The following is a 21384-nucleotide window of genomic DNA, read 5'->3' as shown; positions in this document are numbered from 1 at the left end:
ATTGCAATTTTAGCGAGGTATTTCTCAGAAGACACGTAACGAATGATAAGTCAGCTTGAAGCCCACGTGACAACTGTTCACGCCCCTTCGCCATTAGTTCCTGCCCTTCTGGACTCACACTTCGAACTTATTCTCTTTTCAGCGCTCAAAGAGCAAACATCTGATGACAGCCGGAACACATCAAGCAGAATGCTTGATAATCTCGGCATAAGTGTAACTTGGAACTTGGAACGACAAATCCTAAATGTTGTCATAGGCATAATGAAATGAATCATTTTAAATAAAATTTTATTTGCATTTCTTTAAACCAAGTTTTTTTATACTATAAGTATGATAATAAAATACATTTCTAAGGCTCCTGTTTAAAATTTTTAATTCTGCTTCTTCTGTATTGTCTAATAATATGGTAACTTATGATATCGTCTAATAACTAATAATATCATACGTCTTCTGTTTCGTCTATATTAAAAATAAAAAAGAATAGTGATAATGAAATTTTGTAATAGTGTACCGATTGCTACAGTATTTCATATATATTATCTTTAACAAATTATTTATCTTATTTAAACAGTGTTATACTTTTTAAACACTTTCATATTTATTTGTGTCATTTTCTCGACGGAAAAAAATAAATTAGGGAATGCTTGAAGTTTTCAGAATTGGATCTCTTTATTTGAATAGAGTTTTAAATTTAGTTAGCGAAGATATAGTTTTTATCATTTAAGAAAAAAGATGCTTTATTCCTACAAAAAATGCTTAAACATTGGAATGAAATATAAAATTCAGAGAAATCAAGTTTCTTTGTTTAAATGTTTCAGTTTATCAGAGTTCAGCGATGGAAATGAAAGTTTTCAGTACAGCAAACTTTATTTAAAATCGTTTTGGGTATTATCATCTTGTGCTTATAATATGATTTTCCTAACTTTTCCTTTTCGTATTAAACATATCACAAAAAAAAAGTTTTAAGAACTCTAAAAGTTTGCTAAAGCCTAACACTATAAGTTATATTTAAGAAAGTTTGAAAATACAGAAAAGTGATTTGTAAGTGTTATCTTTTATCATTTTATTTTTAATTTTATTATGAGGCAAATAATTTATATAAATACCATTATTTTCTTACCTTTAACTGTTATAACCCTTATTATAACATCAAACACTCATGTTAAAATGACCCCAGGTCTTGTGCTTTGCCGCCCATGCAATCTTTGCAGCTTCTAAATTTTGCCACATAGTCTAAATTCTAAATGTTTTACCGTCCGATGCGGTAACAGTGATTGCAGAGGATATTGCGTCAACCAATTACCAATCATCTCAGATTATTGGGAAAGAAAGTTCCGATTTTTCTACGGAAAAATGCCTCGGGTTATCCTGAAGAGTACTTTTACATAGAATCACCACCATAATCAAATCAAAGGTATTAAATTCTTGTCTTTCCAGAAAAAAGAAGATATTTAAGCATCCGTCACTAGACCTATATTTACCTTCGCCTCGTCAACTTGGACAAAAGCCACCAACAATGAAATAAAAAAGTAAAAAAAAACTGCAAGTTTTATGGGACAAGTTCATTAGAATAATTACAGGTACGCCGTACTTTATCTGGAACTCTACAGTTCACCGAGACCTCAGGGTGGACGCAGTGAGTGATTACCACAATAAGGCATATGAAAATTTCTTCCCAAATACAACAAATTGCTGCTTTGCAAATTTTAATAATAATCTCGATTACGAATTATTGCAATAAGATCAAATAGGTAAAACCTTATGCTGCACATAAAAATAAGCTTAACAATAGTTAGTGAACTTTGTTTTAAGCAACATTTCATGCATTTTGCCAGGTTAATTGACATCAGAACGTGATAGCCGAACGGCCAGAGCACGGTACTAATGTAGAAATATATTAGCGATTTGTCTTGCAGACCTTATTCTAGCTTTCGCAGAACATACTAGTGTTGGGAGCGAGGGGGGGGGGGAAGTGCGAGTGACCTTTAACGCGATCTATTTATAGTCTCTTTAGCGAAAGTTCTCTGCCACTGTCGAAAAGGAATGACAATAAAGTTTAATTCATTTGCTGTTTGATTTTAAGTCTTGAGAAAGAGTGCTAAGAACGCAAAGAGAAAATAACAATACAGTTAAATCATGCTTACTAAATAAAGCGTGAATGAAACGTCTTCACGTTTTCTAATGTCTTCAATAATGAAATGTCTGAACTTGAGATTACTTAATGTCATCAGAAATGAAATGGAATTCATGTCATTTCATACTGAAGCATCTCCAATTAGCAAACTTGTCTGGTCAGCGTACTCAATTAGATATGTTCTAGCTCTTCAAGAGGTTCATTTTCCATCTACCAAGCTGATATGAATCCCCTGCGGTTTGAGATATCCTACGTCTTCTCTCCTCTTCGTACGCCAATGCACGACCTTTCAGTTGCTTTTCCGAAAGAAAAGAATCAATTTTCAGAGAAACGGTCTAAGCTGTCTGCCCCCGAAAAAAAAAAAAAAAAAAAAAAAAAAAAAAAAAAAAAAAAAGCGATAAGTAAGTGGTGGAAAAAAAGACCTGTTAAAGTTATTGCTCATAAAGCATTTTGCTATTATTAACATGGATAGGAAAGGATCAAGATAATAACAAAACAGCAAATAAATGTGAAAGACATATAAATGAGAAAAGTGTAAATGGTGATTCACTATACTATGTATTTCATTTATTAGTTACTTATCACGTGCAATTTGAGAATTAGATGTAATGTGCTTAATAAACTGGATGTAATTATGTACTACGATTTTTTTTACGAGAGTTAGAATCTAAACAATGAAGTACTTAGATATGTATGATATATAGAGTTGAAAACATCTTTAATTAATTAAATTATGCTGAAAATATGCATAAAAATCAACATCAACTGGAAATATTATAAATTAAATGTGTTTAAATTTTCTGAGGTTAGGAAAGTCTCCCGCAGAATTTCTCAACAATTTTGGGAGCCTGACATTATATTCTCGTAAGCAATAAACGCTAAAAGGAAAACGAATGTAAAAAGGGGAATTAAAATATACAATTTACATATGAGGTAGAAGCCGAATGCAAATAAGTAACCAAAATTAGCATAAAAATGTAATCCCGCAGTCACACCACAACGCCTTAAAAAGGGGCATGTTGGACCTATGCGTCAATTCACAAGCAGCGCTATAGTTTCGTGCAATGAGAGGTAGCCAAAGCGGAAAGCATTAAGCCAAAGACACCCTTTACATGATTGAAATGTGTTGGAGGGCTGTCGGGATGTTGCAAGCTGGTGTAAGATAATTCGCTGTTGCGAGCGAACTTAATGTGCATCGTAGTGTCATCAGTAGACTGCGGAATCGTTACCAAAAGGGGCAGAAACCCAGTAAAAGACGTAGATGTGGACGCCGAAGGATTACCACAAAGGCAGACGATCGCTTTCTTTTACTATTTGCAAAATGCCGTAGACCACTAATAGTACGACAACTCAATTTAACCCCAAAACAAGACTTCTGAGTTGTCATAAGATAACAAATAGAATAATGCCATCCTGAGGGGCGTTGCATCTCGCTGCTGCTGCAGGATGCCCCGTATCCCATTCAACTGTGTCGCATCGGCTGGAGGAACGTGGTCTGTACGCTCGAAGACCTGTGGTTTGCGTTCCTTTCTCCCCATCGCAAGTCAGAGCACGGTTGAATTGGGCCCATGAGTATCGCAGTTGAACACCAGAGCAGTGGGGCCACGTATTCTTTTCGAATGAGTCTCGATGTAACACCCAGAACGATTTCCAAAGGGCAATAATATGGTCGGAGACAGAGACACGTTATCGGGTGCCAAACATCGTCGAAAAAGAAGGTTGCAGAGGAGGAGGCTGCGATATTTATGGATGATAACACCCACCCACATAGAGCTCGAGTGATGCGGAGTTATCTGGAGAGTGAAACCATTCCGCATCTGCCGTGGCCTTCTAGATCACTTGACCTGAATCCCATACAGCGAGTGTGGGATAGCAGATCGCAGTGTGTCGCCAAATACCCTTCACGAGCTCCGACATACATTACTTGCAGGAACGGGCGTTGCTGCTAGAACATGCAATCAACGACATTACTGCCAGCTTTCCTCGCCGTTATCAAGCAAACATTTCATTTACAGGCTATCATATCCGTTATTAGTGTAATGTTTGCAAGGTAAATTCGTTCAATTCAGGTTGTCTTTCACGATGTACATGTTTTTGTATGTCTTTGTTTTATCGTTTGCTGTGTGGTCTTAGTAATCCCACACCAACCTGTTTGGATCAATATCACACATAGCCATCAAATAAATTTTATTTTATTCAGTGTTTTGCCTTTGTTGCTTATTTTTTTAGCACGTGTGTAAGTATGTATTACGATATAAGATATGATTACGATATAAGGTATTTCTCCCGGCTTCTTAGCATGCCTTCGTGGTGTAGTGGTCAGCACGCTCGGTACGTACTCGAAAGGTCCATGGCTCGAGTCCCGGCGAGGGCATTGCTCATTTCTTCAGTTTCTTGTTCCCCCCCCCCCAGAAAAAAAAATTCTAAATGTGTCTACAGTGGTGTCCGAACTAAAAAGGTTGATGAATAATGATTCTCCACCACCAGGATTTGGCGATTGGGTCCCCTAATCACCGGTCGCCCTTTATAACGGTGAGTATACATAAAGAATTTCTCCCGACTTCTTAGTATGCCTTCGTGGTGTAATGGTCAGCACGCTGGGTGTATGCGAGAGGTCCGTGGTTCGAGTATCGGCGAGGGTACTGCTCAATTTTATTCTTTCCTGCTTAGAAATAACCTAATATCTCTACAACGAGAACGTTAGGTTATACTATCATACATTCATCACTTACGTACTTTGGTAAATATTCCTATTCCACTAGTAATTGTCAGCTCTTAGGATACCGGTGGCCTTTGGCTTGACAATACTTTAACAGTCTGTCTAAATTGAATATATCACCTTTAACCGGTGACACATGTTCTGGTACATCAAATGATTACACCCATTAGGATTAGGTAGTCTATAACATTAGCTAAATATTCTATAGCTGATTATTAGACAGGCCATTTAATTTTAGAAATTTCGAGCAAAGACCATACTGGTGATCGGTTTGATTGGAAAGGGATAGTTAAAAAGATATTTCTCAGAAAAGAGATAGAGAATTCCATATTTTATAAAGACATAATAAATTGACTTGTAAATAGAATTCAGCATATTTGCCCAGAAAAGCTCAATCTAATAACTGATTTCTGCTGCAAAACAATGCGGTATTATACTATCCCATTCTCGTTAAACAGCTTCTAGACAAACCCGTATCAGAATTTTCCCCTTATTTACCACAATTGCCATCTAAGAATCATTTTCTCTTACCTAAAGTAATATCTCTCCTCTAGGGTTATTATTTGAAGACCATTTTCTTTAAAAAATTATCTCATGTTGATCGATAGGGACGCCTTTTCTGTTTCTCAAGAAATTAAAAAACTATTTTTCAGAAACATACTTGAAGGCAGGATTACATTAAAAACAGATACATTTAAAAAATAGAATTATTTTATGCTTCCTTTAAAATTTCCAAAAACTTGACTGAGAATTAGCATAGTTTTCCTGTCATTTTCCTAGTCAATATTCAGAGCATTACATCACCACTGATACAACAATTAAATCATCAGTGAAACATTTTAAAAAGTATGACTGAACATATTAAGAATTTAGTATGACAATTAGATGATTAGAACGCAACATATTTCTCCTTTTTAAAGTTCAAAGAAAATACCATTCTGTTTCCATTATTCCCTGCAATAATTACAATTTCCCTTTAATAAGAAATCAAAGAATGTATTAAAAACCATTTTTAAAAAAAATCAACAAATCATCTAACATTTTCATAACTAATTATTACTATTCAATGAAATAGTTATTTTCCGAAAAGGAAGTATTTCTGTTTTGGATAATTTACATCTTTTCAAATATGGCAAGGGACAAATTTCATTTGTTAGATCCGTGCTTACTGGAAAATGAAAAATCAATCAACTCATTAATTACAATTAATCTGAAGTGTTTTTATCCAATAGAACTGAATCTTTCATAATTTTGTGTTTTTCTCAAATAGTTAAGGAATGATTTTTCATGCTGGCAATATACGAGTAAGAAGTGAGAAATGAACAATGCCCTAGCCGGGACTCGAACCTCGGACTTCTCGAATATGCTCCGAGCGTACTGACCACTACACCACGCAGGCATGATAAGAAGGCGGGAGAAATACCTTTTATAATCCCCTTTTTAAAGAGCGATTGAGTATTAGGGGACACAATCGCCAAATTCTGGTGGTAAAGAATCATCATTCACCACCTTTTTTAGTTCGGGCTCCACTGTAGAGACATTAGGTTATTTCGAAGCCGGAGACATGAAAAATGTGCAATGACCTCGCCAGGACTCGAACCTCGGATCTCGCGAATACGCGTCGAATGTGCTGACCACTACACCATGAGGGCATGCTAAAAAGGCGGGAAGAAATACCATATAGGTTTTTTGAAACCGGCAAATGTGAGAAAAACGGCCTCACCGGGGTTAGAATCATGGATTTTCGAGTTGCTAATTGGACATGGTGACCATTCGTAACGCGAAAGGACATACTTATAAATGCGATTGATTCCTTAAAAGCATATTCAGTTGACTTATTTGGCTCGAAATAAGAGTATGAGAAGTAAGATGATTCTTCAGAGAAAGGAAAAGAGTGTATAAATGAAGTGAGTAATATGTTAGGTAATGTAAACAGATCTGCATTTTTAAAGAGCCATAGTTCGCAGTTATTTTTAGTAAATAAATGAAGTCATTGCTAATTACTTTCGGTTTACTTACATGCAGTCTCGTAGATAGGTTATTGCACCGTCGAATGGAAACATAGGTGCGTTACACAGAATATCCTCAAGATGTTCTGTTTAAAGTGTCATCTTGCAACATACTGAGGATAACCTGAGAATTCTGACTCTCTAATATCCTGAGAACTTCTAAATAATTTAATATCCTCATGATGTCTTGTTACGTATCCAGATGTCCGAAAGATGTCCTGAAGATGCTGATTCTTGATCTTGAGGACTTCGCCATTTATCATCATTGAAGACATTCTTGTTGAGTTTTCCAATGATTAGATTAGACTAGATTATTCGAATAGGTCAAAGTCCACAAAAGCTATCTGCGTATGGAGGGGGGTGCCTTCTTCAATGACCCCTTCTAAGGAAATCTGACTTGTATCCATGTTATACTCGGGGAAAATCTCGAAAACGCCCATGCAGTCAGTCCGTTTGCCTGGAATCGAACCCGGGTCAGTACACCAGAGTTCAGAGATTTATCGCGGTGTCGGTGGAAAACACCTTAGAAGATGTTTAGTTCTTTCAACTGTTTAAGATTTTTGCACTATCTTGAGGATATACTGAGATGTGACATTAAGCACTCGTGAGGATGTGTTAGGGGAATATTCTGGGATGTTTTAATATATGGTAGGTTGAATTTTAAAAGCCTATTATCTCGGACATTTTGTGTTTGGGGGATATACTGGGATGCGACAATAAGCACCTGGAAAGATGTGTCAGGAGGATAGTAAGGGATACTTTAATGTGTTGAGGATATGATATTTTAAGTTTGCTATTAATCTGTAAACTAAATTGAATTTCGCAGAGTCTACTTGACAAATTATCGACTAATTGCTAAGTCTGAAATATTATGATAAAGTTTTGAGAAAATTTTAATAACTTTTTATTTAATTTGAACTTTTGACATAAAAGGCACAACTTGCGCTTCAGAGGAACCCTCACCTAAAGCGTTGTTAATTAAGCAATAAAGGTAATTCAAATTAATCCCTGAAAATGTAGTCTAAGACTACGCAGGCAAACAAATGAGCTACAAGCTGGCATATTTTTTTACCGGTGCCTAAATTTAAAATATTGGCTAGCGAGAGAAGGCCAAAAAACAGAATAATCATTTTTAGATAGAGTTGGGCAAGCAATTCTTACAGCGCGGCTCAAGTGCCATAAACTTTCTCTTTCTAAGATTCAAAACCATCAACTTATATACTCTCAAATTAAATGATTATGCATAAACTAGGAAATGATTAAGCATTAACTAACAAATGACTACTAGTAAATGATTAAGCATAAATTCTGTTTTCTATTCATAACGGGGTCTAGCAACACGGTTCGTACACTTTGGTTAAGAGTTATAACATGCAAAATCGATCTCGGTAAACATGACACAAATATCGCCGCATAATTGAGCATTAAATATTGAAATTATGGGATTTCAATTAAGAGACAGCAAATAAAAAGTATTTATTTATAACATTTTTAAACAATATGAGTTTTTTAAAATTTATAAACTATTAAGATTTTAGAGCAAATAAGAGCAATAATAATTTATAATTAATAAAGACTCTCACAAAAGTGATAATACATTTTTATTTTCTGATATTAATATCAAAAATTTAAAATGCACTAAATTGAAACTATAAGACACTGAGGTTCCCATTGAAATATATGCGTATCTAGCCTTCTATTTATGCAAAATATTTTTCTAGAAATAAGATATTAAGTTTAAATAATAATATATTTTCTTTGGAGCAAGAAAATCACATCGCAAAATCGAAAATTATCAAGACTACCCACAAAATAATCTTCAATAAATATAATATGCAAGATTTGCATCCAAGCAACAGGTAATAAGTAAAAAATCACTTCCTTCAATCCGTCAATTAAGGTTTTGTAATATTTATATTATTTCAACATTTTGGTATTATGTCTTATTCGAGAAGGTATACGCGACTAAAATTTCATACATTTGTTCTTAATTTGCAGTCAGGAAAAAACGAAGTCTATTGGAAAACGTGATGAAATCATTTAAGAGTTCTTGTCGCAATAAAATATTATTCAAAGATTACCAGACTTCTGAATGGAAGAAAACATAGATGACACTCAAAAGACACCCCTGAAATACGATTAAATATTGTCCTAAAGTCTTTCTAGCATAAGAAAATTACATTATTACGAGCTGAAAGTCCTCTTGATAGGTAGAAAAAGAAGGTAAGGTTCTCTTGGTAGGAAAAGAAGGGAAGAAGACTAAGAATTCGTTCACTGGAGGCTTTGCTTCAAAACTGGGACGAAGTTGGGTAATTTCTAACTGTCATCCATATGGCGTCAGAGGCGGAAAGCGGTTACTAACGTCACGGATAACCATTTTCCTTTCTGGCCACTGTGAATTCCTTGACTAAATCTAGACTCTGTTTCACAATAACAACAAAAGAATATTGAGAACAACACAGTTTTCGTTAATCACAAAACTAGTATTCGTTAGTTGCAAGACTGTTAAAATAAAAATGATTACAATAGCTGGATCAAAAAGAGGAAAGTTCGTCGTTGGAAGAATAAGGAACATCAATTTCTTTTTCAGTCTATAAGAAATAATTGTTCTGGATGTTAGAATAAAAAAATTTAAAAAAAGAAAAAAAAAGGGGGGGGAAGAAAAAGAATTTGACGAAAGAACTTGCGTTTTCGATTAGGATGGTCAATTTTTAATTTGCGAAAATCAAAGAAAATTTTGAGAGTTGTTGGTTTTAACACTAAGTAAATGGCGGGCGAAGAGTTATGATATATAGAAACATGTTGCTTTAAAAACCATAATCTTGCGTTTCTTGATATTATAGTGGATTATTGACAGATCATTGGCTCAAAGACTGCTCTTGCATGATAACTTAAAGTTCTACCAAGATATTGACCTACAGTGAATATGAGGCTCTGAATATTGTATTAAAATCCTAAAATATTCTAGCTACATCCCTAATGGAGCTATAAAGCCTGTATAATGGAGTATAATGTTCGCAAATAAAATGTTTTTGAAAGAACAATTGAAACTGGTGATATAAGACGACTGAAGAAAATTTGGTCCAGAAATGAAATAAAATCTGTTTCAAATCATGCCAAAAACATTAAATCATGTTTTGGACAGCTAAGAGTAATCCAACAATGTATTTAAATAATTCTGAAAAATGTTTCGTGTTTTTATCTGGAAGGATTATAAATGTCTGATGATATTTGTGAGAAAATTTTCTCGTCCGAAAGAGAAAACAGTTTAATTTTTCAGTATTTCATTTTTAGAAAAATATTTGGTGCAAGGAATACCGCTTTGCGTTAGGAAAAATATTTAATGCAAGAAATACGCTAGGTAAAAATGTTTACTTATTAAAGAAAACTACATTTTATAGTTTCAACTCAATGCATTTAAAATTTGGACATTATTTTTGAAATAAAAAATGCCTAATCTGAAGTGTTTCTTTCAAAAAAGTATACTGTGAATACGCTTCTCAAATGTCAATCAAAATAACTTCAGGTTCAGTAAAAATAATCATCAACCAATAAAAAGTTAAAATTGAAATTTGGAAAATAAATTAAAATTATAAGCAAAATTGGAAACTATGATTTATTGCTTACATAGTTTCGCAACAGCAGCATGACTTGCCTGTAATAAAAACATTTTGTTTGCAGTTATTTATACATTCACATTTGTTATAAGTAAAAATTCTTAAAATGAAAGCCCTTAAAAACACACTCAGTTATCTTTTGTAGCAGTGAATAGACACATGGATATGGTCTTTGAACTTTCGAAATACTATATCTTCACTCTAGCACTGTACAAATAAAGCGGTTGGTGAAACTGTAGAAGAAGAATAAAGAAAAGCAAGGAAAAAGAATACCATGCAGACGACACACGACTATTTATTACACGTTTTGCGTCTAAAGCAAGGCCAAATGGTGAGATCAGAGAGTAGCACGCTTTCCTTGTGTCGCAACATTTGTTACGTGCAAAAGAGTCCTGTTCTCTGAATTATGTGACGAAAACACGCTGAAAGAACGAGTTTTATAAGCTCAGAAAATGCTAGTTTGGTAATATGCAAAGCAGTAACTTTTGTGGAGTTCTGCAGCCTAAAATGGCAACAACATTTATTTAGAATTTCTGCGTTTTTGTCAAGATAGAAGGATAATTTCTTTTTATTAGCAATAAATAGCATATTTACTGTAGACAGCACATTTTAGATATTTTCATTAAAACAAACTAGTTTCAAATTAGATAAGAATATATTTTAAAACAGCATAGATTATATTCTGTTTATCACGAAATCATTATCTTGATTTAATTCAGAATATATAATAATTAACTAACACATTTTAAATTAATTTAAATGTAGTAAATTGGTTATGTTAATCAAAAATAATCGAAGTAATTTTAAATAAACTAACTTGTATAAAGAATCTCACAGCAGTGACAAGGTATTTTAGTTTCTGAAAACAACGTCAAAAATTTTAAATGCATAAAATTGAAATCGTTAAACGGGGTTTGACCAAAGCTGTGGTAGCATCAACAATAGTAAGGGTACATTAGCAAAATATTATCAAAGTAAAATAATACTTCTTTCTCAGGAATGTTTACTATTATTTATCGATCACATAAAACTTAAAGTGTTTTAGTTTTCTTTCTAGCTTCTAACTGTTATAAAAATTCCATTCAAACTCCTGCAGTAACTAAATCACAAAATAATTTCAAATTCATGTTCTATATACTGCGGTTTAAAATTGATATTAATTGATCATCATTTCTATTGTTCAAGTTTCAGATTATTTTCAGATGAAACTTAAAGAAGGCGATACTTTCTCAAACTCTGGAAGCATTTCTGCTGAAAATGGTTACTGTTAGCAACTAATATTGTCCTCTTTGTACTTAGAGCCCTATATGTTGTCTTTGAAATTCGAAATGATTGAGGTATAGGAGAAAATTAGCCTTCCTGCACATAAAACGTTTGACTCAGTGCAGCAAAAACCTTTGCGAAACCTCGTCTGAAAAACTGATGCTTGAATTAAGTAACAAATATGAAAATAGGTTCCTCCCCTTTTCTTATTACCAGCTTTTTGTAATCAATTCTACCTGAAAAATAACAGTAGAACCACCGGATATAAAGGAGAAAAATCAAAATAAGAATATATTATGAATTCCTAATAATTTTTGAGAGTCTCATTCACCGGTTATTCTATAGTATCATTCATCGGTTATTTTATAGTATTTAAAAGTTCTTTCTGGCTTCTCACTGTTGCCAGATTTCCTTCAAACTTTTGCGCGGATACTTCGGACGATATACCTAACAGTACATACATTCATATTTTGATTATTATGTGCAGGGTGTTCAAACAGTCCTGACTCATATTATTTAAAAAGTTGACTAATATATTTTTCTTGCAGGGAAAGAGAATCATAATGATCAATGAAGAAAACTTGTTGTTGGCTGTGCAAGACTGAGGACTTAAGCAACACTGAGATTCAAGTCAAATCTAACGAAAGCGAATATCAGATTATTGGTCAAAAACTTCAAAGAAAAAATTTTAGATGAACATCGTGTTCATAAAGGGCATCATCACAGACTGTTAAAAAGATTGAAGAGGCAATTGAGCGTCATTCTAAAAATCTGTTTGTAGATAAAATAGAAATTTTGGTGTTTCGAAGACAATTACTTGAAGAATTTTACTTTATTCCCGTAAGATACATGTCTACCATATTCAGATATTCCATACACTTCATGTAAGGGATTTTGCAATTTTCTTATCTGTGCGAACTGATCTCATTGAACCTGTTTAAGATGAAAGATCTCATAATGTTAAATTTACCAATAAAATTCCATTTTACACGTGTGGAATGCTAATAGACATGTAGAAGCAGGAGCCAACACAACATTTCAGTAAGAAAGAGACTCATCTAAAGTTAATATTTAGCTTGACTTAATTAAAAAGAACTCTTTAGATCAAGTTCTCCGGGAAAACAGAAATATGCAACAACTATTTCGACTTGTTACACATTTTATTATTATCACTTTAAATTTTAGACGATATATAGGGTGTATCAGTACAGCGGTAACAAACGTTCAGGAGAGATAAAGTAGACGATTGGAAATCACATAGCAATGCATGGTCGGAAACGCTTTCCTGGCGCGGTAGTAACGACAAAAAACGCAAAAAAGGAAAGACACAAACAGTGAAAGATAACATGTTTTATTATGTTTAGTACAGCAGAAACCAACAAATAAGAACAAAAACAAACAACGATCGTCATTAATAAAGGTGTTCGAAATTATGACCCCGGACCGTGGTGGACCCTCACCTCTCTGTCGCATGGAAGATCTGCATCACGAATGGAAGATCGCAAAGGAAGATACATGACGCACGGTTCCTTCATCACGGTCGGGGTCATAATGTCGAACACTTTCTTTGATGATGAACGTTGTCTCTTTATGTTGTTACTATTATACGTATTTGAATACTAAACATGTTTCCTCATCCCGTTCTTGTCCTTTCTTTTTTGACGTTTGTGCTGTCACTATCGCGCCAGGAAAGCGTTTCCGACCATGCATTGCTATGTGACTTCCCATCGTCTAAATGTACTTTATCTATCCTGATAATTTGTCACCGCTGTATTGATCCACCCTGTCTATGATACAGATGCAGTTCGGTAAGATGGGAAACCACAATTTACCAACTTTCTTAGTAATTACTATGACAGAGCTCTCCCCAGTTGTGGGGTAGCAGAAGCTCATGAGAAAGATAAATTCAGTATTCTCTAGACATAATATTTGTTGATTTCTTTGCCTAGGATTATATCAAGTCAAAGATACACAAGCGGAAATTATAAAAGTTGATGAACTGAAATTCTGGATTTCAAATGTTGTGTACAAAATTGCACCATCTTTGGCAGGAAAGGCTTTCAGTTCAATTCACGAGGTGAGAAAGCTACATGAAACTGGAAAGGGAATTTGCTAGAATGGTGTTAAAACTGCTTGTGTATGAATTGTTTTTCGTTTCAATAAATATTTGCTTCCGTAAAGCATTGAGATTTATGAAACTTGTTTAAAAAGATTTTAATAATTTCATAAATATATCCAAAAATGTTATTTATACACCGAAGTGCTAGAAAATAATAGTAAAAAGGAACCTAAACAGGTCACATAACAATGTTCCCAACACAGTCCACAAGCTGCGTTTACTGGAGAGTTCCACTGCAAAAATTATGGGTGAAAGCTTCTAGAGCTATTTTAGGCATGAGACAGCCTTGCGATTTCTGTAAATATGAATCATGAGAGAATTGTGCAACGTTCCCAACATGATAGGAGATTTAGGAGCCAACGTGTAACTCAAATATCCTTGAACTTCAGTTATCTGGATTTGCTAACACCGCCATTGGATACTTATGAGTTAAAACTAATGGTCTGATCTGAAAAATCACACTTTTCTATTTCTTTCTAGCAGAAGAAAACTGCATAAAGAAATGCTGTTAAAGAAACTTGATAACCCACAAATTCCACTCTGTCAATAGGATATTGTATAACCTGTTGGTAGATTCGTAACGGGTTTCTTTAGTTGGCCTTGAAACTCCTAGTATGCATGTGATAGGCGAATGCCATGTACAGATCTTTTTTGACGAGTTTTAGTCCTTTATTATTCACTCTTATTTTTCTCTTTCTAGTGGATAAATCACAGGAGTCTAAAAATCGTAAAATCATAGTTAGAGGAACATTCAGAGATCTTGCCATGGTCTTTTATGTTGTTATTTTATCAGAGACATTTTTCATGTCATGCAACGTATAGTAGAACACAGAAATTGTGTACCTCGAAGTATAAAACTATGGATGCTCTGTAGGATCTTTGGTGCAATTATTTGCAAAACATTCTGTAAACTTGAAAAAACAATGTAGTACGGTATTCCAGAAGTTCTACGCTCTAGTGAGCACTTCTTAAGTACTGGACTAGAGCATGTTTTTCCTAGTATTTTAGTACATATATTGTAATTAGCAATAATTACAAAAAATTTCAAAATGCTCCATCAGTTATTTTGAGTTACAAAAGGTTGATTCAATGTAAGTCAATGAAAAGTTCAAAACGGAATTTAAAGTTTTCAAATTAGCAATTCTTTACACCCTTATGAAAATAATACAATATATATATAATTCATAAAGGATAATATATACTATATCAGCTATCATCTGCATTGTCTCTCCTTGTCCAGTCTCCTGATTGCCCTAAATTTATGTTCCATCGATACAAGAACTTTCTTTTCGTCGCCATTCTTTTTGTACTTGCGTAAATTTCAAATTTTAGCACTTCAGTAATACAACAGTGTTTGTCAAATTAGGTGTATCATGCCCAGACTCACACTTCTAGTAACAGACAATAAACAGATCCATACACAGACACGCATGCGTAGTAAGAGATGTTAAACCGATCCATACACAGACACACACGCATAGTAGCAGAGGATAAACAGATTCACAATGATAAACCGCACTGCACTGAATCTGAATGACAGACACGAGTCATAGTGTAGACAGATGCACTAAGCGGTATATTCGGGAACAACAAAAGAAAAAAAGAAATTACAATCACTACTGTTATGTCGTGGAGCAAAAACAATTTTACTTTACACCTGACTGCCACCAGCTCCGACATAGCAATGTGAATATTCTACATCTAAAATTTTAAACACCATTCCAGAATTTAAATTGTTTATTTTATAGAATTCTATTCATATATTTGCAAGTTATACACTATAAACACAATAACAAAATTTGAACTTATCTGCACCAGCGTGAATAAACCTGGCATAATATTCTGAACTCGACGCAACTTTAGGAGGAAAATTACCGCAAATTCAAACACAAGGTTTCATCCTTTCCAACGCAGCTAGTTTTCTAAATATATTTTACTAATATCTGCAGCGGGACAGCGGATTCATTTCATTCAACCAAACCTCAAATGTTTTAACGCAATAGTATCGCAAAGGAAACATCGACTCAAAAAACAAAATATTAAAATCTGTAGAATATCATCCGCTGTTGCCATTCCAACACTGCCAAGTTTTTCTTCCTGCATCTGTTGCCAGACTTATCCTCACTGTATGATGAGATGTACAACAACCACTTTGCAGTTATTGTTGCCGTCTGATGCTTGTATTTGCAATGATTTATCGGATAACAGAGAATGTCAGATAAGGAAGGCTGTGCTTATTTTCTTCAGTTTTCGTATTTGCGAACAAATGTCCTTAAGAATCGATAGTTATCAAAGATTTTATTTGCAGATCCGTAGAATTTCGTAAAATTTATCATAGCTGTGGCAGTTACTATTAATTTACTGTAGTAATATTATTTACTATAGTAGTAGTATATTATTATCATTTCTGGATAGAATTTTAAAATTTCTATCCAAAAATCTGTAGCTGAATATTCGGTAACTTCAACAATGTCAGTTCGATCGTATAACTAATATAAAAAGAACACATACCCGTTATAAAAACAAGTGTCGTTGCTGTGGGTCTTTTCCTAATGTCTTTGATGAAATGATGCTCACGTGAATGACCTTCCTCTTTATGTTGCTTCTGTCACGAGGATTACAATGACACTGATATCGTCTGCGAAACGTCGTCTGAGAGGGAAAAAAAATTGCTAAACATACGTGTGCTTCATTCGAAAAAAAAGTAAATGAGAAAAATATGGTTTAAAGTGAAAGCTTACTAAAACATTTACAGAAGGAATGAGGAACGTTACTGCCAGGGTTGGCCCAGTAGGTTGAAATATTGTTTACAGAACTGTACTTTACATATGTCTACACAATGGTTTTCTTATTTATAGCAGTTACAGCTAATGTAGTGACGTTAAAATCAGATAGAGAGTATTAAAAATATTGCAAGACGCTAATGTTACTGATATATAAATCTAATATAAGAAATATGTTAAATAAAGTAGGCTTTTAGGCTAAGACAGTTCCGGTCACATGATATATTTTAAAAAATACGAAATTTAAAAAAATTCACAAGCTTCATGAAATATATTATAATTAGTCAAATGTTCCTTGGCTTATTAAATACCTTTCTGAGCTGTGAATAAAACGTATTTCTTAATCAGATGGGTTTAAAAAAATCATAAAGTTGTATGATTTATGCCAATTTGACCTAAAAAAAGAAGAGGAAAAAATCGAACTTAATCGTCATACAGAACTGGCATTTCGTTAAATACAAAATTTCGAATTTTAGTATTTGTATGAATATATTTTCCTGTATAACTATTTTCTCTCTTCCTCCGTTATTAAAAGCAGTTTCTAGATTTCTGACATTAGAAAAATTAATATGCATTCAAAAACCAGTTATGCACTGATCAGTCTCCTATGAAATCTGAACATCTTAGAAAGATTTATCGACAGAAAATTAGTTGTTCACTTAAAGAAGTTCAGTCTTAAACATTTGATTAATTTTAGTAGGCAAGTGACGAAATACCAGTTTTTGAACATTGCAAATATTAAATCAGCAGAACAAGCATTTAACAACAATCGATCAAGAACAAAAGATCAAGCATTCAACAGAAATGAATCAATCTGCACTTGTTTCTCCGATTGAGAAAAAATCTTTGACAAGTATGGCATGAAGGTAATAGTTTTTAAATGGTAAACGTTAAATATCTTCCAGCTCTAACGAAAATTATTGAAAGCTAACAAAATCAAAAATATTTTGTTATTAAAATAGGAAATTTTACATTAAATAAGGTATTGATTCGAATAAGTGTGTCACAAAGATCAATTCAGGATCTTGTTCTCTTATGACTAATTCCAGCTAGAAGTTATGGGGGCTAAAATTGAAGACGATGCCATAATAAAAGTAAAATGAGTAAATGAAAAAGCTTTCAGTGATAAATTATAAAACGCCGCAAGTCTTATAAATCACTGAATTTAAGCCTTTAAATTGCAAGCCTTTAACTGCAGCATGGTTGTTTTTATAAGAAAGAAATTAAATGAATTAATTTTTTATCTTACCTACATAAACAATGAAGGTGTGACAAGAAATTCAAGTACTTAGGTGTTATTCTTGGCCCAAAATTCATTTTTTGACAACATATACAGAACACAGCATTTTACATTGCTCATTTTCAAAGTAGGATAGCAAATAGCAACAGATACTGAACTCGGCTAATTAAGTCAGTGCCCTGTATTCATAAAACAGGCCTCAATTCTTTAACGCCTTCAAAAATATCTTGGAGTTTTGAAAACGTCTCGGATCTCTCTTTGATAGCAGCCAAGGAACTCCTGTCTTAACTCAGTCGCTTACCGTAATGAAATGTAAGAGTCTCCTTTAAAACATTCATAATCTCCTGAAGAATTATATTTGTAAGACTTTTTATTAAACAAGGTGCGAGTAAAAGCTGAAGCTCTCAGATACATCCATAGATTTCTTTCTTGGCATAATGACATTCAGCTGTTGTCTCTTAACTTTCAAGATCTTACTGAAGCAGAACTTTTTAAGGACGGCTTTTAAAAATTCAAATTTTAAGTCACACTCCGTCTGTCTTTAATAACCTTAAAAATGTAAATCATTCGGAGATAATTGACGCTGAGCACTCTACATTGCGCTATGACAAGTGTAGTTGGAAGAGGTAGAAATGTTTTGACTGTCATGGAGGACATAAGGATGTTAGCACACTATAGACGCAGTAACTTATAAATAATAACTTCATAAAGGTACCAGTATCCATAGGCGGTGCTTCAACATAAATGGACTCTTACCTTTAGGAAAGTAACGTTTTTCAAATGATAAATTGATCTTCATAAAGGTAATGTCACTTTTATGCCGAGACACACTGATGAAGATGTATATATTCTTTAGTAGATAACAATCAGGAATTAAAGTCATGTATCACATGCTCCTTTGACAAGTAATAATTATTACATTCGGTAAATTATTCAGGGATTCTATGTTAGATTTCAGAGAGGATACAACGAAGTTTTCAAAATTTGTCTTCTCAACTCTTATAATAGCTCCAAAAACTCAGCTAACAAGTTTCATTTAAGGTTTAATACATTGGGTTTCTTCTAACTTTTCAAAGAAGACTTTAGCGAATGAAAAGAGTCACGCATAAATATACAGTTTTATCTCAGAATAACGTGTAATGAAAAGCAGAAGTGTAAGATTATAAGGTATTTATCCCGCTTTCCTAGCATGCCTTCGTGGTGTAGTAGTTCTGCACGCTGGGAAAGCGGGAGAAATACATTATAAGGTTTTCGTGAAAAAGGTTGATAACCTAGTTTTGTGTTCGCGTGGTTACCGAACTGATCACTATACGCAAATCTTTGAAAATATTTGCTTCATTACCTTACTGAAAATAATCACAAGACAATCATTCACATTTTGTTTTTATTCGATTATTTCTCTAACACATGGGAAAGAAGAATATATTTAAATTATTCTGTTCAAATTAATGTACTCTTTAATGAAGTATTTAGCAGCAATTATTGCAAATTATGCATTAGAAGCTGCCATTTTAAAGTTAAAACTGGGCAAAATTCATCCATGATTGACGAAGGAAATTCATCATTAGATCTTGTGAAAGCACATCTGAATTTAATGGAGAAATGATATAGATCCTTCTTTTATAAGGAAAAATCTCTCTTTCTAAAATCAGAATCCATACTTAAAAAGAAGATAGGTTACTGAATTTTTTACATAGTACAATACAAGCATTTAAAAAAATGCATATATGTAGATTTTTAACCTATTTAACCTATTAGTTATTACTTTCAGTGAAGAGTTTTGCATGTCATACAATAAAAGAAAGTTTCAATATGATATATTATATCTCAACCAATAATTTATTTCTATTCACAAAAATAAATAATTTTAATTTAATTTAATTAATAAATTTTTATTCTTTTACAAAGCACTAACAGCCAAAAAAAAAAAAAAAAAAAAGGGGGGGGAAAGAAGAACAAGGGAAAAAAAAACTTTTACAAAAGAAATTTTTTTTCACTTTGAATTTCATTTGTTAAAAAACATTTAAATTAATTTCAAATTTCATATTTAACTCTGCAACTTATGTTGGGCTACTTCTGTTTTTGACCTCGGTCTACTAACATTGTAAAATATTTCATTTTTAAAGCTTTATTGCTTGTTTAATATTTATGCTATTTTTTGAACCCGGCCTGTATATTTTCAAACGTTGGATATATTTTTACTTTTAAAAAAAAATATTGGATTAAAAACTTTGCATTTGGTTTTGTTTTCAAGTATTGGATTATTATTTTTGCAGTTGGACTCTATCTACTCAAAATAATTGTTTAAATCTGTCCGTTTTGTTTTTGCAGTCTTTTTTAATTTATCTATTTTTCAAATGCTATAATTTTGCAAATTTTTGCACTGTTTGTTTCGATCTGTAAGGGTTGGACTGATAAAGACACAAATTACTTTCATTGTTTTTCTAAGAATATTTTTAAAATTTTAAACTTTAATTTCTGTCTTTGTCGGTTCAGAAGCAGGCGGTTTTATTAATTTATTCTTTAAGGAAATTCGAAGAGAAATTTAGAATGCAAATGGGCTCTATTGTGGTAAAAATTGGCAATTTAGAAAGTAAACATGTACTATTGTGGTATAATTAATTGGAATTTATAAATAAATACATTGGAACGTCAATTAAGATGCAAAAGTGAAGAATGAAATAAAAGAATTATTGGTGAATTCATGGAAAGATCCCGACTTATCGAGGGGAATTGGAATCTCTCTATACAACCATCAACTGAGACTTGTATGAGTATTCTATTATATTTAAAGGAATTGTATATACAGTATATATAAGTTAAAAGAAAATCCTTAGTGCTTACGCTAAAAAAAATGTAGCTTGTTTTCTAAATTTTGCAGCTCAGTGCGCAAAGTTCTTGACAACAAAGGTTTTTTTCAGTTTGTTCTCTTTTCTTTAATTATATATATATTTAAAGAAATTAAATAATGAATATAAAGTATTATATTTAAAGAAATTAAATAATGAAGAATCTACATGTATGTATGTATGTTTCTCATATTGTGAAAAAACGACGGTACCTAGGACCATCAAATATTCAAATATATACATGGACACCTGGACGCCCGAATTCTGAATTTTGAAATTTTTTTGTTATCTATTTCATATTTTGTTAACTTTTAACGAATTTTTTATTAACGAACTCAACGATTTCAAAGCGAGCAATGGCAACACTTTACGAAAAAAAAAATATGTCCAGCCCGCGAGATTGTGTATCGAAAATTCTAAAGATATACTGTTTTTAAATATTATGTGATATTGCTGTTGAATTGAATTTTATATGGTTTAAGTACGAAGAACACGATATTTAATAAAAAAAAAAGGTAACTCACAAAACGTTAAAAAATGCTGTATTGGGCGTAATATAAAAATCTGAAAGCTTTCAGAATTTTTTCCCTTTTCTTTTTTTTAATTGCTACCATATTCGTATACGAACACACCCATAATGTGAAGAACAAG

The 21384-nt window shown here is 33.0% G+C and overlaps 1 long non-coding RNA gene across 1 annotated transcript in view; it reads left to right on the top strand.

Moving 5' to 3' along the window:
• Positions 1–12731, top strand: part of LOC118201445 (uncharacterized) — a 54189-nt gene extending 41458 nt beyond the window's left edge. Inside the window, exon 2 of the long non-coding RNA XR_004760247.2 lies at positions 12291–12731. This is a non-coding gene — a long non-coding RNA (uncharacterized LOC118201445). The remainder of the gene's footprint in view (positions 1–12290) is intronic.
• The last annotated feature ends 8653 nt before the right edge of the window (positions 12732–21384 follow it).

The sequence above is a fragment of the Stegodyphus dumicola genome, chromosome 2 (genome assembly GCF_044657685.1).
Source record: "Stegodyphus dumicola isolate Sdum_Otavi_A_Nest chromosome 2, ASM4465768v1".
Lineage (NCBI taxonomy): Eukaryota > Metazoa > Arthropoda > Arachnida > Araneae > Eresidae > Stegodyphus > Stegodyphus dumicola.
This window is presented reverse-complemented; position numbering and strand designations above follow the sequence as displayed.